Source organism: Elephantulus edwardii, unplaced genomic scaffold, assembly GCF_000299155.1.
Source record: "Elephantulus edwardii isolate Elephantulus edwardi_28Jun2011 unplaced genomic scaffold, EleEdw1.0 scaffold00310, whole genome shotgun sequence".
NCBI lineage: Eukaryota > Metazoa > Chordata > Mammalia > Macroscelidea > Macroscelididae > Elephantulus > Elephantulus edwardii.
The window spans coordinates 1,276,588-1,288,119 of NW_006400060.1; the positions used below are offsets into that span (position 1 = coordinate 1,276,588).

At 39.7% G+C, this 11,532-nt stretch overlaps 1 pseudogene; it reads right to left on the reverse strand.

Annotated features, from left to right (window-relative positions):
* Window positions 1–7,816: 7,816 nt before the first annotated feature.
* LOC102856164 overlaps window positions 7,817–11,532 on the reverse strand; it is a 19,358-nt pseudogene continuing 15,642 nt past the window's right edge.

The following is an 11,532-nucleotide window of genomic DNA, read 5'->3' on the forward strand; positions in this document are numbered from 1 at the left end:
AAATGTTAAGCAGTAATTCATACACATGGACCTCAACTGATGCACTACATAGGAATCAGAATGACTATACCTGTACAAAGATTGATGGCGAAGCTGAAGTTTAAGAAAATAAAAACAAGTCAACAAGAACCAAATAGTGCCTTGACTCTAACTCAAATAAAATTTAAAAAGCCATCTCAAGAACAGAGTTAATGCACTGAACACTAGTGACTGAAGACTAGATAATTTGTGGATGACATCAAGGACATCATCTATGAATAAAGGTCAGTACAAATACAGGACAAAAAAAAAGACTAAGATGGATGTAATAAGAGAATGAAAATTGCACTAGAATGCAGAGATGCCAAAACAAAAAGAAGAAATGCTGAAGTAGGAAAGCTGAGCAGATTACTAAGGCAACTTCAGAAGACAAAGCAAAGTATTACAACGAAATGTGCGTAAAGTTGAAGTTAGAAAACTTAAAGGAAGAACACACTCAGCATTTCTCAAGCTGAAAGAACTGAAGAATAAGTTCAAGCCTCGAGTTGCAATACTGAAAAATTCTATGTTCGAAATATTGAATTATGCAAGCAATATCAAGAGAAAGTGGAAAGAACACACAGAGTCATCGTATCAAAATTAATTGATCGACACTGAACCATTTCAGGAAGTGGAATGTGATTAAGAACCAATGGTAATTAAGGAAGAAGTTTAAACTTTACCAAAGACACTGGCAAAAAATAAGGCCCAAGGTATTTACAGAATACCAATTTCTATGTTTCAAAAAACAGATGCATCATTGGATGTGCTCACTTGTCTAGGCCAAAAAATTTGGAAGGCAGCTTCTTGGTCAACTGACTTGAAGAGATCCACATTTGTTACCAACTGAAAAATAGTTATCCATCTTTTTGCCTGTGTCCTCTGGGCTAAAGCCCTCAGAGATTAAAATGGCTTCCAGAGAAAAGACAGAGACCAGCAAATTAATGCAGAACTTGGAAGACTTGGATAGACTAATGCAGCAATTACAAGATCTGGAGGAATGCAGACAGGAACTTGATACAGAGAAATATGAAAAAACCTAAAAGAAAACACTGAAGCAGCTAAACGAATTTAATGATTCACTGAAGAAAATTATGTCTGGAAATTTGACTTGGTAGATGAACTAAGCAGAATGCAACTGGCTATTCAGGCAGCGATCAACCAGGCTTTTAAAACTCCAGAGGTCCTCAAATCTGATGGAAGGAAAATTGGAAAAGACATCTTTGTACTCAACAGAAGGTGGAGATAAAAATAAGAGCTCTCAGGAAACTTGGAGAAAAGATGACTGCAGATGTTGAGGCCTTCTTGTCAGCAAATGAAGGTGCTATATTCAGCCAGTTTGAGAAAGTCTCCACAGATCTTGGTTCTGTAGACAAGGTCCTTGCTTTAACAAGTTTTGACGTTGAGAAAACAAACAAACAAACAAAAAGACATGGTGTGGAATCATGATACATAGATCATATTCTTATAAATGATGCTTTTCTTCTGGGACATTTATTTAAGCAAGGAAATTCTTTGTGTGTGTGGGTTTGTTTTTTAAAATAAAAAATTTTTATTTTAATTGCCTTTTTAACAAAAGTTTACAGAAAAGTTAGATTTTCATTCATTCCTTGTTGCACATTTTACCCACTCTCCCTCCCTAAGTTGATTTTTTCCCTTTTCATTAGTTTATTTACAAAATTCTAATACAAATTCGAACAAATTCTTTGAATTACCCTCACTCCCCCACCCGTCAAATTGTACAACCCAATGATTAATCCCTTCCTCCCCCTGCACATTCACATCCCTCTACTTCCAGCCTCTCCCACCCCTCCTGGATCCTTATACTCATTCTATAATAATGGTTCCTTTCTCACCACATCCTCTCCAATATCTATTACTTGCTGCCCTGTTAAACTTTGCCACTCTTACTGGAGTGAGATGGTACTTCATTGTGGTTTTGATTTCCATCTCTCTTACTGCCAGTGATTTGGAGCATTTCTTCATGTGTCTGTTTGCCATTCGAATTTCTTCCTGTGTGAAAATTATTTCCATGTCTTTTGCCCATTTTGTAATTGGGTTATCAGTCTTTTTCTTGTGGTATTACCAAATGTTTGCTCCCAGCCTCTAGATTTTCTTTTTATGCTGCTGGAAAAAGGTTTTGATGTGCATAGAGATTTAATCTTTAGAAGGTCCCATGTATCAATTTTATCCTCTTTAGATTGTGCATTTCTGGTTGTATTTGACAGTCTCTTTATACATTGGACTAACGCTTCTAAGCTTGATCCCAGTTTGTCTCTTAAGAATGTTACACTTTTGGGCTTTACTCCCAGGTCTCTTATCCACCTTGAGTTGATTTTTGTGGATGGTGAGAGATGTGGATCCTGTTTCAGCTTTCTGCAGGTGGAAGTCCAGTTTTGCCAGTACCATTTGTTGAAGAGGTTATCATTTCCCCATTTGATAGCTTTGATTTTCTTGTAGAATATCAGTTGACCATACATAGCTGGGTCTATTGCTGGGTTCTCAATTCTGTTCCATTGGTGGATGTGCCTGTCATTGTACCAGTACCATGCTGTTTTTTCCTATAATTATATTCTATTAATTTTCATAAACATATACAGAGATTTTGGGTTTCCATTCATTCATTGTTGCACTATTCTCTCTACCCTCCTCCCAGTTTGTTCTTGTCCAAATGCCACAGTGCTTGTCAAAGCCAGTTCTGATTAATCTTCTTTGTCAGTGTGTCCTTTGCCATTCCCTATCACTCCTCCCTGAGAGAGACTTCACCCTGAGTCATAAGGAAAAGGGGATGGCGTATTCTCTTAGCTTCACCCTGAAACCCACAGCGTCCCTTTTCAGCAGTACCATGCTGTTTTGATTACCACTGCTGTGGAGTAGGTTTTGAGGTCAGGGATAAGTGCTATGCCTCCAACCTCATTTTTGTTTCTCAGAAGTGTTTTGCTTATTCAGGGTCTCTTGCCTCTCCAAATTAATTTTATAATTTCCCTTTCAATCTCCTTGAAAAATGAATTTGGTACCTGGATTGGGATTGCATTGAACATGTAGATTGCTTTTGGTAAGATTATCGTTTTTACCATATTGAGTCTTCCTATCCATGAACAGGACACATTTTCCCATTTCTTTAGGGTCTTTTATTGTGTCTTTCAGAAATGCTCTATAGTTTTCTTTGTATAAGTTTCGTGTATCTCTAGTTACGTTCACTCCCAAGCATCTCAATTTGTGGTTGGCTATTGTAAATGGTATTGCTTTCTTTATTTCAGTCTCTGAGTTCTCTTTGTTACTGTAGAGGAATCTTATAGATTTTTGGATATTGATCTTATATCCTGCCACACTAGTAAACTGGCCTATTAACTCTTCACAGTTTTTGTGTTGAGTCATTGGGGTTTTCTGTGTACACTCTCATATCATCTGCATATAGTGACAGTTTTACCATTTCTTTAAGCAAGGAAATTCTTAAACTGCAATAATTTAAGTCAAGTTGACATAAAAATGTGCAGGTGTTAAAAAAATGTGCAGGTGACTTCTTTTAATGCCCTTCATCATTGTGCTTTAGCGACAAGGGCTACATTAGTGTGTGATCTTGGATTTATTGGGACAGAAGGACTCATTGGACTTTATGATTTGTCCGTTTAAAAGAGATGGGACATAAAAAGAAGTTTCTCTTCCTGTTTTTGAAGGTTCCTGGTTTGTAAGTGCTAATAGAGAATGAAAAGATGTGAACAACTAATGATTCTTTTCTGCCAGCTTTATTTGTAAATAACATAGCAACATCAACAGACTTCATATGTGTTCATAGAGTTTTAGAGCTCTATATGATCTCGGAATTTATTTTCATTTTATAAAAAGGAAACTGAGGCTCAGAAAACACAAATGCTGACTCAGTACCAGCTCGCTCCCATTGGGTTTTTGGTTTTTCAAGTTTTTATTTTTTTCTTTAGACATTTGTGTATTAGGGCATAAACAAGACACAGATCATTCCAGAATGAAGGAAACCATCAGCCTGGTGTGGAAGGGTATTCCACTGAATCATCAGTGCTAATTGAGTTTTACGTCTTTAAACTATTTTTAAAATAATAATTTAACATTTGTTTAGGCAAGTAAATGTCAGTGCTCATTAAAATTTGGTGTTCCAATACAAAGTTGACAGTGCACCAAGGGGCCATTCTCTAGCCTGTATACTTTTGTTATGAATTGTATCTCTGAATTTTGCACTTGGAATAATGGGAGCCCTGTTGAGAGTCTCCTGAAGTAACTAAACTTTTCAGCCTCTTCCAACCAGTGAAGGGAGCCCATGCACAGCTTGGCGGCGAGGAGTGGGATGGTGGCATTGTCAGACTTAAGACGGATGCACTCTTTCAACACCTTCACGGCACGGGCAGAGTTTCCAGCAGCCATCAGCGACAGGGCAAACTGGTACCAGAGGTGGAACTCCTCGAAAGCAAGCTTCATGGCTCTCTCTAAGCACTCGACAGCATCTCATACTGGCCTCTCCTTCCCAGAGCGATGGTCAGCAGGTCATAGACCACAGATGCACTCTGCAAGCTGATGAGGCGGTCACTGATGTGCTTAGGTATCCTGCTCAGCACCGCGTCCTGGTTGGCCATAGTTCAATGGTTTTATTTCTAAGTCTTGCATGAGTTCTTATAGACGAGGGAGAAAACTTCACACTTTCATCCATGGCAACATTTGCCATAAGCATTTATTGAACATCTGCCCCTTCCTCCCCAATAACCTAGGGAGACATTTCAAGTACAGAAATAGGAGAAGAACCAGTTCAGGAGACATGTGTTCAATGAAAAGAAAGTGACTGCTGGGCAGATCAGATGAAAATTCCCAAAGAGTAGGAGACAAGGGTTTCCTGTTTATTCATGGGGCATTTTGAGTCAGATGATCATATGATATATTATTCTGGGGATGAAAAGGTGAGGAAAAATGGAGTTGCTTACATAGTTAAAAAAGAAATTTCTAGATCCATCTTGAAGTACAACATTGTGAGTGATAGGATTATATCCATACACTTACAAGGAAGTCCAGTGAACACCACTATCATTCAGATAAATACACCAAAAACCAGAGCCAAAGAAGAAGAAATAGATGACTTCTGCCAACTCTTACAGGCAGAGATGGATCGAACATGCAATCAAGATGCATTGATAATAATGGGCGACTGGAACGCAAAAGTTGGGAACAGGGAAGAAGAATCAGTAGTTGGAAAACATGGACTACGTGACAGAAATGAAGCTGGAGATAGAATGATTGAATTTTGCACAATCAATGACTTATTCATTGCAAATATGTTTTTTAAGAGACATAAATGTAGGTTATACACATGGATTTCACCTGATGGTATGCATAGGAATCAGATCGATTACATCTGTGGAAAAAACCGCTGGAGAAGCTCAATATCAGTTGTGAAAACTAGGCCAGGAGCTGATTGTGGAACAGACCACCAATTACTCATATGCAAGTTCAAGCTGAAGCTGAGGAAAATTAAACCGAATCCACAGGAGCCAAAATATGACTTTAATTTCATCCTACCTGAATTTCAGAATAATCTCAGGAGCAGGTTTGAGGCCTTGAACACTAACTAATGAGCGAAGACCAGATGAGTTGTGGGAGGATGTTAAATGTATCATCCAGGAAGAGTGCAAATGGTCATTACAAAGACAGAAGAGGAAGAAAAGACCAAAATGGATGTCAGAAGAAACTCTGAAGATTGCACTGGCACGTAGAGAAGCCAAAGCACAAGGAAGGATTCAAGACACTAAAGAGCTGAACAGAAGATTCCAAAAGGCAGCACGGAATGACAAAGCAAAATATTACAATGAAATGTGTGAGGAGCTAGAGTCGGAAAATCAAAAGGGCCGAACTCGTTCAGCATTTCTTAAGCTCAAGGAACTGAAGAACAAATTCAAACCTCGAGTTGCTTCAATCAAGGATGCTTTAGGCAGAATGTTAAATGATCCAGGAGGTATCAAAAAAAAGATGGAAGGAATATACTGGGTCATTGTATCGAAAGGAATTGGCAGGTACAGAAGAATTTGATGAAACAGATTTTGAGCAAGAGCCTATGGTGATGAAGGCAGAAGTTCAAGCTGCTTTGAAGGAAATAGCAAATTATAAGCCCCCCGGAATAGATGGTATACCAATTGACATATTTCAGCTAACAGATGCTGCCCTGGATGTGCTCACCAAGCTGTGCCAAGAAATCTGGAGAACAACCACTTGGCCAACTGACTGGAAGAGATCGCATTGATTTCACATGCAAGTAAGATTCTCCTGAAGATTATCCAAAAGCGACTGGAACAGTACATCAGCAGAGAACTGCCAGAAGTCCAGGCTGGGTTTAGAAGGGGTCGTGGTACTGGGGATATTGTAGCTGGTGTTAGATGGATCTTAGCTGAAAGGAGAGAATACCAGAAGAATGTCTATCTTTGTTTCATTGATTATGCAAAGGTGTTTGACTGCGTGGATCATAACAGACTGTGGCTGACTCTGAGAAGAATGGGAATCCCAGAACATTTAATCGTGCTAATGCGAAACCTATACTTGGACCAAGAGGCAGTCGTCAGAACAGAGCAGGTCAACACTGAATGGTTCAAAATTGGGAAGGGTGCATGCCAGGGATGTGTCCTATCTCCATACCTTTTCAACCTGTATGCAGAACAGATTATCCGAGAGGCTGGGCTCTATGAGGAGAAGCGTGGCATTAGGATTGGTGGAAGATCTATCAAGAATCTGCGTTATGCTGATGACACAACCCTGCTCGCTGAAACTGAGGAGGACCTCATGCACTTACTGCAGAGGGTCAAGGACTGCAGCCTTCAGTATGGACTGATGCTCAATGTCAAGAAGACAAAGATTCTCACCACTGGACCAATCGGTAGCATCAGGATGGATGGCGAAGAGATTGAGATTGTTCACAGCTTCAGTTTGCTCGGCTCCACAGTCAACACTCTTGGCACCAGCAGCCAGGAAATAAAAAAACGTATTGCGATGGGAAAGTCTGCTGTTAGGGACCTCTCTAAAGTACTCAAGAGCAACGGTGTCTCTCTGGAGACGAAGGTGCGCCTGATACAGGCCATGGTCTTTGCAATCACTTGTTATGCATCAGAGAGTTGGACAATGACTAGGGAGGATGGAAGGAGAATTGACGCCTTTGAGCTGTGGTGCTGGAGAAGAGTATTGAATGTACCATGGACTGCCAAGAAAACAAATAGATTCATCCTAGAGAGGGTTAAACCAGGCTACTCCTTGGAGGCAAGGATTCTGGGGCTTCGTCTGGCATACTTTGGACATGTTTCAAGGAGAGACAAGTCTTTAGAGAGGGACATCACGCTGGGTAGAGTCGAGGGACAGCGCAGGAGGGGAAGACCCTCTATGAGGTGGATTGATTCAGTGACTGGGGTGATCGGGATGGGTGTGTCAGAGGCAATGTGATTTACACAGGATAGAGCAGGGTTTAGAGCTGTTGTACATACGGACCCTATGAGTCGCAAACAACTTGACGGCACATAACAACAACAACAGTTTTGTGTAGGGGTGTGCATTTCACAATCCCAGTCACTTCTTTAGCTCTATTTGGGCCAATTGATCTTGAGGTATTATTTTGGCACCGCATAAAATCCAAGTACCATATCCTAGAACTCCTCCTTCTTATATTAAAGAGTGACTCCTATATCTAGTCTTATCAATAAATTCAATAGAGCCTGCTCAGTAGCTCAGTACCTGCTGAATGAGTAACTTTGTTTAGAACTATTGGTGTTCTCAGAGGTTGAATTTCTTAATATTGAGTCTTTCACTCTTTACAGCTACATAGCTTTTCATATTTATTCCCAATGACAGCTAGTATCCAGAATAGTTCTTCAATTATGGCTGATTGTTTCTTCTTTGAAGGGCTTTGATGACTGAACAAGGCCCTGTGACAAAAAGAAGATTCCAACCCTAGAGTCTGGGACCCATGTAGCCCACAGTACCAGTAACTAATTTGGAGAGCAGAGGTTTGCATAAGCCTTGCTATGCTCAAAGCAGCTCAAGGATCTCCCAAGAGATACTCAATAATGACTACTTATAAGATAAATAATACCATAGTTAAGGCCCTTTAGTCCAATAGTGTAATGTCTTGGATCTATGATCATGGACTTCCACTTAGAATGTCTGAACCTTATCTTACTTATTTCTAAAATGGAGGTATTAAAACTTCAAGAGCTGTTTTGAAAGGCCTAATGAGAAAACAGAAGTGAACACATTTTAAGAATGTCATATTTATTATCACCATTGGGTCATAAGTCATTACTATAGATGTTACCTGCTTGGGCAAATCTTTGCCCAAACCAAACATATGGGTTTGATTATGGAATGGGCTAAGGAACAAACAAATTGGCTGGATGTAAGAGGGAGATGTAAGGAATAGATTGACACTTACCACTCAGCATAGAGACTTATTCTCACTTATTAGCCTTTTGTGGTATAGGTACTCAACAATATCACAAGACATTAGGGAATTCTTCTTGTCTTGTTTATTTACTAGGCTAGATAGGACATAGGAGAAAGGGAAGGAAGAAGAGAAAAGAGTGAAACAAATAGAGACAAAGAATAAGGAGCTTTGGCACAACTGTTATATGGACATTAAGGTGAGCCAGGAGTTTTTCTAGCCAGCTCACAATGGAAGGAAGAAACAGCACAAATAACTGGAATCCAAAATAATCAAAAGGTCTCATTTTTTTCATGTTCCCTATATTATGACATCAGACTTTAATTAGAATTGTAAACTGGGGTATGAACACAATGGGAGTTTTTACATAACCTCCAAAACTCTGTCATTGTTCTGGTAGGGATGCTAATGAGGAATGAAAAGGCCAAAATGGCTGGGAGATGTGTGGGGATTTACTGATGACTTGAATTATTACCCTGAGGTAAGTATTGGTTACTCAACTAGGAACAATCTGCTAAGGGAAAAGATTGTGTTACAGATTCAAACTAGACAAGATGAAAATGTTACAGATTGAAACTAGACAAAATGAAATGGCAAAAATCAGTCTTCAGGAAAAGTCAAAGGACATGAGGTAGTAGATTCAGACTTTATTCCCCATTTTCTTTTGATGCTTGCCTTCATAAGTACTCTTATAATGTCAAGTAGGTCCATAGGTAAAATGTATGACTTATGCTTAGCTGCTAACTTGAATGTTGGCAGTTTGATTCTACCCAGTGGTGCTACAGAAGAAAGACCTCGCAATCTGCCACAAAAATCAGCCTTTGAAACTCCTATGGAGCAGATCTACTCCTTAACACATGAGTTGGACTCTGCTTCACCAGTATAATTAGAAAATATGTCCTCCATAGAAATATGTGATACAGTGGTCCCTAAAAACAGCCTAGAGAAAGCTAAGCCATTGTACTTCACTGACCCTAATAAGCAAAGAAGATAATCTAGTTAACCTTGACAAAAGATGATTGTGTCGTTCATCCCACACATGTATCTCCTTAAGGCACATAACAGGAAAGGGATGCTGAGCTCAAAAGCAGTTTTACAGTAAGATATGTTTTCCTGCCACTCTTTGATCAGACAGTAGACATGATAAGATGGTCATCATTTTCTGCAAGTGTTTTACATCACTGGAGGCTAGCACAAAAACAATCCTGTGAGCCTGTTCATAGTAGTTTGGCCATAATTTCTGGCCCCTTGAATCTCCATTCACATCATAGAGAGAACCATTGTAGTCATCTAATAGCAGTGTGGTCAGATTGCATAGATTTGTCCATTCTGCTGGGAAACACTATGAGCTGGAAAAGAGGAGAAACAACTACTTAATAAAGAAATAGAGCTAAATGTAACTTTGTGTGTGTGTGTGTGGTCAGATAAGAGCTCACTGGTACAGGAGGAGATTTCCCCTCCTTCTCCAGCAGAGCATCTGGTGGATTCAAACTGTGCACCTCTAGGATTGCAGTGCAGTTTCTTGTCACTAGGCCACTAGAGATCCCTTAAATGTAACTTTAAAAAATACATTTAAGGGAGAAAGAGGATGGAGTGATGAATGGGAACAAGAACCAAAGAGAGGTAGTGGGAAGAATAATGATACCGAGTGGGGACTGTAATCAATGATATAAAGCAAAATGTGTATGAATGGTTGAATGGAATACCTTCTGCATTTATTCAGATCATAATAAAAAGTTGAAAAAGAAAAATCCTCAAAAACTTTAATTAAACCTTTACTACAGCCTTGAATTCTTACTGGAACATTATACCATACATCATACTCATGGATTCATCTTCCTAAAACAATACTTTCCCATATTACCTTCTCCTGGCTCATAAGTTCCAGTGACCACCAGCTAGGACATAGACTTCTTTGCCTTCTAACCTACCAGGCCTACCAATCTCCAACCAGATTGATGTCTCATTGTTCCAGGTACACACCCAATCTCTTTCATTTACTACTCCTTTGTTCACACTTCTCTCACTCTCCCCACTATACAGGAAAACCACACACTTTTTTGCCATGAAACCTTCACAAGGTGCTACTCTGTCTGCTTAAGAATACTCTTCCACTAGTTAGTTGTTTTTTGGATTTTTTTTATAGAGGATGATGAGGGCCATGTATCACTTTATATTATATTACCTCTCAAAAGCCTTTCCTAATTCATACCATCTCCTGGACTGAATAAAATACCTTTCTTCTGAGCTTATTATTCCCATTATATCATGCATTGCATTGTTGTTAAAGGGAAAATTTACTTATCTGAATTGTATATTGCAATAAGACAGGAATCCTTTCTATTTTATTCACCATTAAATTCTTGATGTCTGGCACATGTTGTTGTTGTTGTTGAATCCCATTAAGTCATAGGTGACTCATAGCGACCCCATGAACGAAAGTCCTCAACACTTGTGTGACTTTTGTCCTTTCTCCAAGTTCATAGGGTTTCCGGAGGCAAGCTATTGGAAGTGGACGCCACTCCTGTTTCCAAGCATGTTATAATTGGGGAGCTTCACCAAACACTGTCCACCATGGGTAACCATTAACGCATTTGACACCACATCAGTGTCACAGTGTTCAGCTTCACAGCAACCACAAGTTACCACTGTATGGCAAGTGGACACACCAGGGCTATACGAACTGCTGCTCCTCAAGAAGCACATAGGTGTCCAATAATTGTTGTTGTTGAGTACCATCAAGTCAGAAGTTGACCCTCCATTGAGTTTTTAGAGGCAGTAAATCACAAAGGAGGAGATTGCCCATCATGTAGAACAGCTGGTGTATTTGAAATGCATTCCTTTGGGTTGACAGAGCAATTTCTTATCACTAAGCCATTGTTGTTGTTGTGTGCCATCGAGTGGTTTGTGACTCATAGCGACCCTATGTACAACAGCCCCAAACCCTGCCCTATCCTGTGCCAATCGCACTGTCTCTGACACTCCCATCCCAATTACCCCAGTCACTGAATCAATCCACCTCATAGAGGGTCTTCCCCTCCTGTGCTGTCCCTCCACACTCCCAAGCATGATGTCCCTCT